Genomic DNA, 10204 nt, shown 5'->3' with positions numbered 1-10204 from the left:
GACAGGGACAGAGACAGAGGGACAGAGGGAGAGGGACAGGGACAGGGACAGGGAGAGAGACAGAGGGAGAGGGACAGAGGGAGGGCCCGGAGCCGCAAACCTCCCTGGAGCAGCTGCTGAGAACCCTCCGTTTCTCTGGACACTCACTGGGAGCTGTAAGTGCAAACCCTGGGGATATTTTACTGTTTAAATTGTTTGTGATTCTGAACAGAAAGCTGAAATCCAACGATTGGGATCACGGAGCGAACTAACGAGCAGGAGAGGGGCCGGGGGCCGGGGACCGGGGACCGGGGGGGGTTCATATTTTCATGGGATGTGAGTGGGAGCGGCGGGGTCAATCCTTCCTGCCCGCCCGGAGGTGCAGCTCTCCCGCCTGAACCGCGAGGAGGGACAGCCCCTCTCCCTGTGCCCATAGGCAGGGAGTTCCGGGATTCTGACCCAGTGACACTGAACACATGGCCATATGTTTCCAAACCAGGACGGGGAGCGGCTTGGGACCTGGGGAACTTGCAGGGGGTGCCCGCCCGGAGGTGCAGCTCTCCCGCCTGAACCGCGAGGAGGGACAACCCCTCTCCCTGTGCCCATAGGCAGGGAGTTCCGGAATCTGACCCAGTGACACTGAACACATGGCCATATGTTTCCAAACCAGGACGGGGAGCGGCTTGGGACCTGGGGAACTTGCAGGGGGTGGTGTTCCCCTGGATCTACTGCCCTGGTCCATTTTAGGTGGTACAGTTAGAAGATGCCACCAAAGGTGCCTTGGTAAGTTAAAGCAGTGGATGCCCATCAAGCGGCTGCTTTGTCCTGGATGGCGTCAAACTTTTTTGAGTATTGTAGGAGCTGCACCCATCCAGACAAGTGGGGAGTATTAGAGTTGAAGAGTGTGGTGCTGGAAAAGCACAGCAGGTCAGGCAGCATCCGAGGAGCTGGAGAGTCGACGTTTCAGGCATAAGCCCTTCATCAGGAATGAGGCTTGTGGGCCAAGGGCACTGAGAGATAAATGGGGGGGGGGATGGTTGGGGTTGGGGTTGGGGGAAGGTAGCTGGGAATGCAATAGGTAGGGGAGAAAGTGAGGTCTGCAGATGCTGGAGATCAAAGTTGAAACTTTATTGCTGGAACAGCACAGCAGGTCAGAAACGTCGAATCTCCTGTTCCCTGGATGCTGCCTGACCTGCTGTGCTGTTCCAGCAATAAAGTTTCAACAGAAGAGTGGAGTGGACAAGTGGGAAGGAAGATGGACAGGTCAGGAGGGCGGTGCCGAGTTGGAGGCTGAGGACTGTGATAACGTCGGGGAGGGGAAATGAGGAAGCTGTTAGAAATCCACATTGATCCGGTGTGGTTGCAGGGTCCCAAGGTGGGGAATATGAGGCGTTCCTCCTCCAGGTGTCGGGTAGTAATGGTTTGGCAGTGGAGGAGGCCCAGGACCTGCATGTCCTTGACTGAGTGGGAGGGGAAGTTGAAGTGTTTAGCCATGGGGCAGTGGGGTTGGTTGGTGCAGGTGTCCCAGAGATGTTCTCTGAAATGTTCCGCAAGTAGGCGTGTCCATGTTCCTTCCCATCTATCTGCTCCACCCTCCTCTCCGACTTATCACCTTCAACCCCACCTGCGTCTACCCATCACATTCCCTGCTACCTCCTCCCAGTCCCACCCCCCTCCAATTTATCTCTCAGCCCCCTTGGGCCACAAACCTTATTCCTGATGAAGACCTCCTCAGGTGCTGCCTGACCTGCTGTGCTTTTCCAGCACCACATTTTTTGACTTTGATCTCCAGCATCTGCAGGCCTCAATTTCTCCAACTGGGGAGTATTCCATCACAGTCCTTGTAGATGGTGGACAGGCTTTGGAAAGTTGGGGTGAGTTACTTGCTGCAGGATTCCCAGCCTGTCCTTGAAGCCTCACTATTTATGCAGCTGGTCCAGTTCAGTTTCTGGTCAGATGGTAATTCTGCAGATGTTGATTCTGGAGGAAGTTAGTGATAATAATGATGTTAGATTTGCTCTCAGTGGAGGAGGTTACTGCCTAGCATCTTGTGGTGTAACTAGTGACCCTCCCCACACAGAGGGCTTGGAGGACAGTAATTTAACAAAAACTTCTGTCTTGTTCTGAAGATGAGGCTGTCATTGGACTGAGTTCCTATGGGTACTGTCAACCACCATCAATGCGCCCATTGAGCTTTCTTTGCCACTTCACACGATTCTAGCTGATCCAATTGGAACATCATCTCCTCATTCTAAAATAGCCGAAAATCTCTGGCTGCTTATTCATCAGGAATTCATCTACATCTGCCTTTAAATGATTCAATGACCCCACTCCACTGCTCTCTGGAAAAGAGAGTTCCAAAGTCTTAGAGAAACAAGGAAACTTGGAATATGAGTAAAACCATTTGGCCCTTTCATCCTGCTCCATCATTCCAGATGACTTTAGCTGATCCTGTATGTCAGTGCCATTTTCCTCCTTTCTCCCCAGTCTCCTTGTTGCCTTCAAGATCTAAAAATGTATCTATCCCATTTTTGAATATAGTCATTGATCTGACCTCCACAACCTTCTGTGGTAACTGTTATGACACGGGGTAAATCCCTCTGCTAATTTAAACCCACCTCACACCTTATTCTGTTAAATTTGGAGAGGCAAAGAACTATCACAGAAATTAACAATTTTATTATTTAAGTCCAACAGAGAACATTGAAGCAACAGTTATTTACAACCCCTTCCTCTTAAACTGATCTTTTACCTCCCATTCTACAATACTGGTCTGATTTTTAAAAATCCCAGATTAAGATTTACAAAAAAAAAATCACGTTTCAAACCCAGCCAGATTTGTCAATTCTCCTTTGTAGATTTGACTCTGTACATTTTCTTCTGAGTTTTCCGGGCTTGTCTCTTCGGTCATTTGCTGCACAACATTTCTGATGGACAGGAATCTTTCAGAGAGTTATTTGGCTAGCAGTCTATATTTGTTGGTTTTCTTGGCAGTTCTCCCCCTAACTGTTCAAAAAAATCTGGTTTTATACCCCAAAACATCGGATCATTTCATTGGTTTGATGTCATCAAAACATGAAATTCAAATTTGATTGGATTTTGGTATCTTGGGGCATCTTAAACTGATTGGCCAAATTCAAATTTGTTGTGTATCATGGCAACCCAGTTGCACTATTGGTTTCACAGTCAAATGTTACATTTTAAATTCTTTCAGCACAGTCTGTGCCTCTCTAAGTCCGTGCCAGCTTTCAGTCTCTCTTAAAGGTACAGTACGCACCTACATCTTCATAACAATAACAAATTCCATAGGTTGACCACCCTCTGAGTGAAGAAATGTTCCTTTATCTCAGTCTTAAAGCTGTGACCCAGGTTCTAGACTCCCCAGCCAGGGGACTGTCCTCGCTGCATCGAATCTGTCCAGCTTTGTTAGAATTTTATACGTTTCAATCAGATTCTCTCCTTCTAAACACCAGTGAATACAAGCCCTGGTTGAGCTGATCTCTCCTCATGTGAAAACGGAGTTAAAGCTCCAGGAAGGTTAGTGTTGACCTTATTAGATAGTACTGCAGCCCTAAAGGCCTGAATGGACTGATTCAAATGGTCAGAAACCACTAAATCCTTCAGAATTTCTGTGTCATTTCTGTAGCAAAGCTCTTTCCCTTGCTAGCTCAAGCTGACACACAGTCAAGTCTGTGCAGGTCTGGGCAATGCGGTTGGTCAGTGCTGTGTTGTGTGGGATTGCAGCTGATCCATTATGTTACACAGCGTTGATACACTACATCACTGCTGTTGCATTGTGCAGGATATTTGTAACCATTGCAGGAATTGGATACTTCAGGAATTGTAGCAATTAGATTTCTTGTGAAATATGTCATTCTGAATTTTAAAAATCCTAATGTGGTAGGAATTTTCACCATCCCAAATTTTCTAAAATGTTTTACAGTTTTACTGCATGACAAAGAACACCGATTACTGCCTCAGGTTTTGAATGTCGTTCCTGTTGTAAAACTTTTTAAAATGCCGTCTTATACACAATAAGATCCTTGAAATGATCAGATAATCAGTTTTAGTGACTCTGGCTGAGGAATAAATATTGCCCGTAACTCCAGGGAGAGTTCCTCAGCTCTCCTTGAAACGGGATCTATTCTGTCAACCTGAAAGAGGCCTTGCTGTAATGTCACATCCCAAATGTGTTTGGATTAAAGAATACACACCAGGCCTTCAATAATAGAAACTGCAGAGAAACACTACTGACGACCATTAGGTACAAGAGCATTTCAACCCAGTGATTAGCATGTAAAGGGTTAAACTTCCAGTCTTGTGTGGATGGAGTGTTAGAATTAATCAGTGTAATCAGACCCAGTGTACAAGGTCTATAACTTGCTTATTCCAAGTGGAACCGCCAGTTCCTAGAAATAATATTTAATACTGTTTCAATTAACTATGTGGTTCAGTTTAGAGATTGAGAATTGATTTTTCTTTTATTTGTTGCTGATAACCATCTAACAACATCAAACCCTTTGTCTCAGCCCTACCTTGTAGCCTTGTGAAGTTTGTATTTGATGTGCAAATCCTGTAAAATAGATTTTGTTTATACCTGTAACTCACTTTTATGTATAACCTTGAGCTGTATTTCTAGCCTGTTTTCTCATTGTGAAACATTTCGACTACACTGCAGGGTAAGGTCATTACACAAAACACAAAGATTACAATTCTCACCTTTCATTTGTCCCCACTTTTCCTCCTCCAATCTCATTTTTATTTTAAAGGCTAATCTATATTTATATAAAAATGTAAGTTTTGAAAAGATATTCTTGTAAATTTGAACACTACCTACAGATGTATTGGGATTACTACCTGATTCACATGCAAACAGGCAAAGGGTAAATAAGGTGGAAGTGAGTACTGCAGATGCTGGAGATCAGAGTCAAGATTAGAGTGGTGCTGGAAAAGCACAGCAGGTCAGGCAGCACCTGATGAAGAACTTTTGCCCGACACGTTGATTTTCCTGCTCCTCGGATGCTGCCTGACTTGCTGTGCTTTTCCAGCACCACTCTAATCTTGAAAGGGTAGATAAAGTTGAGTTAAATATGTGGCACAGAGTTTGGTGTGAAATGGGTTTCAGTTTGCAGGGCATTGGCACTAGGACTGGGGCAGAAGGGAACTGTTTTGCTGGAATGGGCTTCACTTGAATCATGCAGTGTCATGGCAGACTGAATAACTAGGATCTGTAGAGAGGGTTTGAACCTAATTAGAGGAGGGTTTTTGTTAGTGAGGGGTTGACATAGACTTACAAAGCAAAGGATATGGTACGGTTCAAGTAAGAGGGAGGTATTTAGATAAAGTGTACACTCATTGAAAATCTTCTAGGAGAAAGTGAGGACTGCAGATGCTGGAGATCAGAGCTGAAAGTGTGTTGCTGGAAAAGTGTAGCAGGTCAGGCAGCATCCAAGGAGCAGGAGAATCGACGTTTCGGGCATGAGCCCTTCTTCAGGAATGAGGAAAGTGTGCCAAGCAGGCTAAGATAAAAGGGAGGACGGACTTGGGGGAGGGGCGTTGGAAATGCGATAGGTGTAAGGAGGTTAAGGTGAGGGTGATAAGGTGAGGTGATAGGCCGGGGTGAGGGTGGAGAGGTCAGGAAGAAGATTGCAGGTTAGGAAGGTGGTGCTGAGTTCAAGGGTTGGGACTGAATCAAGGTGGGGGGAGGGGAAATGAGGAAACTGGAGAAATCTGAGTTCATCCCTTGTGGCTGGAGGGTTCCTAGGTGGAAGATGAGGCGCTCTTCCTCCAACCGTCGTGTTGCTATGGTCTGGCGATGGAGGAGTCCAAGGACCTGCATGTCCTTGATGGAGTGGAAGGGGGAGTTGAAGTGTTGAGCCACGGGGCGGTTGGGTTGGTTGGTGCGGGTGTCCCAGAGGTGTTCTCTGAAACGTTCCGTAAATAGGCGGCCTGTCTCCCCAGTATAGAGGAGGCCACATCGGGTGCAGCGGATGCAGTAAATGATGTGTGTGGGGGTGCAGGTGAATATGTGGCGGATATGGGTGTGGACCTGACGAGGGAGTCACAGAGGGAGTGGTCTTTTCGGAACGCTGATAGGGGAAGGGAGGGAAATATATCCTTGGTGGTGGGGTCCGTTTGGAGGTGGCGGAAATGGTGACGGATGATACGATGTATATGGAGGTTGGTGGGGTGGTAGGTGAGGACCAGTGGGGTTCTGCCCTGGTGGCGATTGGGCGGAAATGACGATGGATGATCGCCACCAGGACAGAACCTCAGCCCCTATGTCTTATGATCTTATGGAATCTCATTCTGAAAACAACCTCTTCTTGCCCACAAGGTACAGATTGGTTGAAATGCTCTGGGGGTATGTTCAGGAGGTGCTTACGGTGACGGTTATGTTTTTGGGGAGAGCATGCCTTTAATCTTTCCATTTTCCATTTTTAGATCCCTGGCACTTTAGTTTCTTCACCTGAGACCAGATGTGGAGTAAACAGGACTCCCTGCAGAAGGAAAATTCAGATGCTGTGACGACTGGAAACAACCAGAGCAGGTAAACCTGTACCGAGCTGCTGCACTCATTGGTAGGAGTCAGACTTGCACCTGTGTTGCATTCTTCACCCTCTCAATACATCCGAAAGCACTTTGCAACTGATTAATTCTTTCTGAATTGTAGTCAGGAACAGCAATCATTTTGACAATGTTTAAATTATGTGAAATTGTTTGTGGGATTAATATTGATAAATACATGAGGAAGGCCTCTTGTGTTGAAACAGTGTTAGAGCGTCATCTATGTCTACAAGCCTCTGCTGGAATTGGCCACCCTTTGTCTTCACCCTAAGGATAGCAATTACATTTCTCTGTAGTCAGATTCACCCTCCTCTACAGTCTCACAAACACTCATCCCCTCCCCACCCCACCCCACCCCACCCCACCCCACCATTCATAACCCCTCACCACTCCGACCCCTCCTCCCACCCCCCACCTCTCCCTCCAATTAACAACGACAATAAATAAGTGGAGACAGGATCAGGTTCCTCAGATGTAACTCACATTTGCTCCAGATCCTTTCAAGCCCTTCAGTGGATCATACAATTTGGGAGCTGGTATGGACCATTCTGCCCCTCAAATCTGCTCTGCCAATCAATAGGATTGTGACCAATCAGCAACCTCGATTCCCCCTTCCAACCTGACTTCCCAATCCTTGATTTTGTTAAAGTTCGGAATGATAATCTTAAATATAGTCAGTATCAAAGTATCAACAACTCGGTGCGGTATAAAATTTGAGAAGATTACCCTTGAATAAAAAACTCCAAACTGTGCAGCCGGGGAAATCCACCTCCCAGCATCTACTTCCTCAAACCCACTAAGAATGTTTCAATGAGATCATCTTTTATTCTCCTAAAATCTAAGGAATACATCCCATTCTAGAACTCTCTACACAAGTTAAACCTTCCATCCCAGAAATGAATCTAGTGAACACTCATTGATTAAAAAAAAACATCTAAATTAGACAGCCCCTAAAGACGCGGTAGGCAGCATCTGTTTTGCACTGTACATCAATCTCTCAACAAATATCTCCCACACACGAGCTCCAATTGTTTCGCAGCATCACAACCTCTTTAAACAGATTTCTGCTTCATGTATCCAACTCTCTGTCTTGTCATTATTAATCTTGGAGAAAGTGGTGATTCCAGAGCAGGGTCTTGGAGCTATCCCTACGCTCCAACAAATGCAACTGGGGTAGTTTGAATTTCTGAACACCACCATCACCCTGAACTCTACCAACTCCCAGAATATCAGAGTCAGTATAGGTGGAAGTTAAGAACAGCAAGGTAACAGCCACGGCTTTTGGGGGTTTTCTACAGAGCACCTAATAGCAGTGGAGAGATTGAAGAACTCATAGGTGAGCAGCTTCTGTAAAAATGCAGATGTAGCAGGGTTGTTGTTATGGTTGATTTCAACTTTCCCCAATATCGACTGGAACCTCCTTAGTGCAGATGGTTTGGATGGAGCCGTTTTTGTCAGGTGTGTTCAGGAGGGTTTCCTTACTCAGTATGTAGACAGACCGATGAGGGGAGAGGTCATTTTGGATTTGGTGCTCGACAACGAGCCAGGACAGGTGTCAGATCTCGTGGTGGGAGAGCACTTTGGTGAAAGTGATCACAACTGTCTCACATTTAGCATAGCCTTGAGAGTGAAAGGAGCAGTTACCGAGGGAAGATATTTAATTGGGGAAAAGGAAATTATGACGCTATCAGACAGGAGTTGGGAATTACAGACTGGGAGTAATTGTTCCACAGAAAGGGCAAAGCAGACATGTGGAGACTATTTAAGGAGCAGTTGTTGCGAGTGATGCACGAATTTGTTCCTCTGAGACAGGTAAGAGGGGTAAGATTAAGGAACCTCGGATAACGAGAATAGAGGAGCTTCTCGTCAAAAGGAAGAAGGCAGCTTACGTAAGGTGGAGGAAGCAAGGATCTAGCACAGCTTTAGAGGATTACAGGCTTGCTGGAAAGGAGCTCAGAATTGGACTGAAGAGAGCCAGGAGAGGGCACGAAAAAGGCTTGGCAAGAAGGTTGAGGGAGAACCCAAAGGCATTTTACTCGTACATGAGAAATAAGAGCAGGATCAGGGAGAAGGTAGGGCCAGTCAGGGATAGTGTAGGGAACTTGTGTATGGAGTCTGAGCAGATAGGGGAAGCCCTAAATGAGTTTTTTGCTTTGGTTTTCACCAAGGAAAGGGAACTTGTTGTAAATGAAAACTTAGAGGAGCTGGGATACAGGCTTGATCAGATCAAGATTGATGAAGTTGATGTGCTAGAAATTTTGGAAAACATTAAGATTGATAAGTCCCCAGGGCAAGACCAGCTTTATCTGAGGCTGCTCCGGTAAGCGAGAAAGGAGGTTGCTAAGCCGCTGGTGCGGATATTTGCCTCCTCACCCTCCATGGGAGTCGTACCAGAGGATTGGAAGGAGGCAAATGTTGTTCCTCTTTTGAAGAAGGGTAATAGAGAAATCCCTGACAATTACAGACCAGTCAGTCTCACATCTGTGGTCAGCAAAGTTTTGGAAAGAATTCTGAGGGATAGGATTTATGACTATTTGGCAAAGCATAGTGTGATTAAAGGCAGTCAGGATGGCTTTGTGAGGGGCAGGTCATGCCTCACAAATCTTATTAAGTTCTTTGAGGAGGTGTCAAGACAGTTCGATGACGGTCGAGCAGTAGATGCGGTGTATATAGACTTCAGCAAGGCATTAGATTAGATTAGATTACTTACAGTGTGGAAACAGGCCCTTCGGCCCAACATGTCCACACTGACCTTCCAAAGAGCAACCCACCCAGACTCATTCCCCTACATTTACCCCTTCACCTAACACTATGGGCAATTTACCATGGCCAGTTCACCTAACCTACAGTTCCCCATGGTAGGCTCATTCATAAAGTCAGGAAGTATGGGATACAAGGAGATTTGGCTATCTGGATTCAGAACTGGCTGGCTGACAGAAGGCAGAGAGTAGGTTGTAGATGGAAAGTATTCTGCCTGGAGGTCAGTGTTGAGTGGGGTCCCACAGGGCTCTGTGTTTGGGCCTCTGCTCTTTGTAGTTTTTATAAATGACTTGGATGAGGAGGTTGAGGGGCGGGTAAGTAAATTTGCAGATGACACAAAGGTTGGGGGTGTCATTGATAGTATAGAGGGATACTGCAGGCTGCAGGGCGACATAGACAGGATGCAGAGCTGGGCTGAGAAATGGTAGATGGGATTCAACATGGATAAATGCGAAGTGATGCATTTTGGAAGGTTGAACTCGAATGCTGTATATAGGATTTAAGACAGGATTATTGGCAGTGTGGAGGAACAGAGGGATCTGGGTGTGCAAGTACATAGATCCCTCAAAGTTGCCACCCAAGTGGATAGGGTTGTTAAGAAAGCATATGGTGTTTTGGCTTTCATTAACAGGGGGATCGAGTTTAAGAGCCGCGAGGTTTTGCTGCAGCTCTACAAGTCCCTGATGAAACCACACTTGGAATATTGTGTCCAATTCTGGTCTCCCTATTATAGGAAAGATACAGAGGCTTTGGAGAGGGTGCAAAGGTTTATCAGGATGCTGCCTGGACTGGAGGGCTTGCCTTATGAAGAGAGGTTGAATAAGCTCGGACTTTTCTGTCTGGAGAGAAGGAGGAAGAGAGGAGACCTGATCGAGGTGTACAAAATAATGAGTGGAAT

The 10204-nt window shown here is 46.2% G+C and overlaps 1 protein-coding gene across 1 annotated transcript in view; it reads left to right on the top strand.

The window, feature by feature from the left end:
• Window positions 1-67: 67 nt before the first annotated feature.
• The window catches only part of usp2a (ubiquitin specific peptidase 2a), a 123088-nt gene continuing 112951 nt past the window's right edge, over window positions 68-10204 (top strand). Inside the window, exons 1-2 of the mRNA XM_043677740.1 lie at window positions 68-155; window positions 6424-6529. The gene's annotated coding sequence lies outside the window, so the exon portion shown is untranslated. The remainder of the gene's footprint in view (window positions 156-6423; window positions 6530-10204) is intronic.

Source organism: Chiloscyllium plagiosum, chromosome 36 (assembly GCF_004010195.1).
Source record: "Chiloscyllium plagiosum isolate BGI_BamShark_2017 chromosome 36, ASM401019v2, whole genome shotgun sequence".
Classification (NCBI taxonomy): Eukaryota; Metazoa; Chordata; class Chondrichthyes; order Orectolobiformes; family Hemiscylliidae; genus Chiloscyllium; species Chiloscyllium plagiosum.
This window is presented reverse-complemented; position numbering and strand designations above follow the sequence as displayed.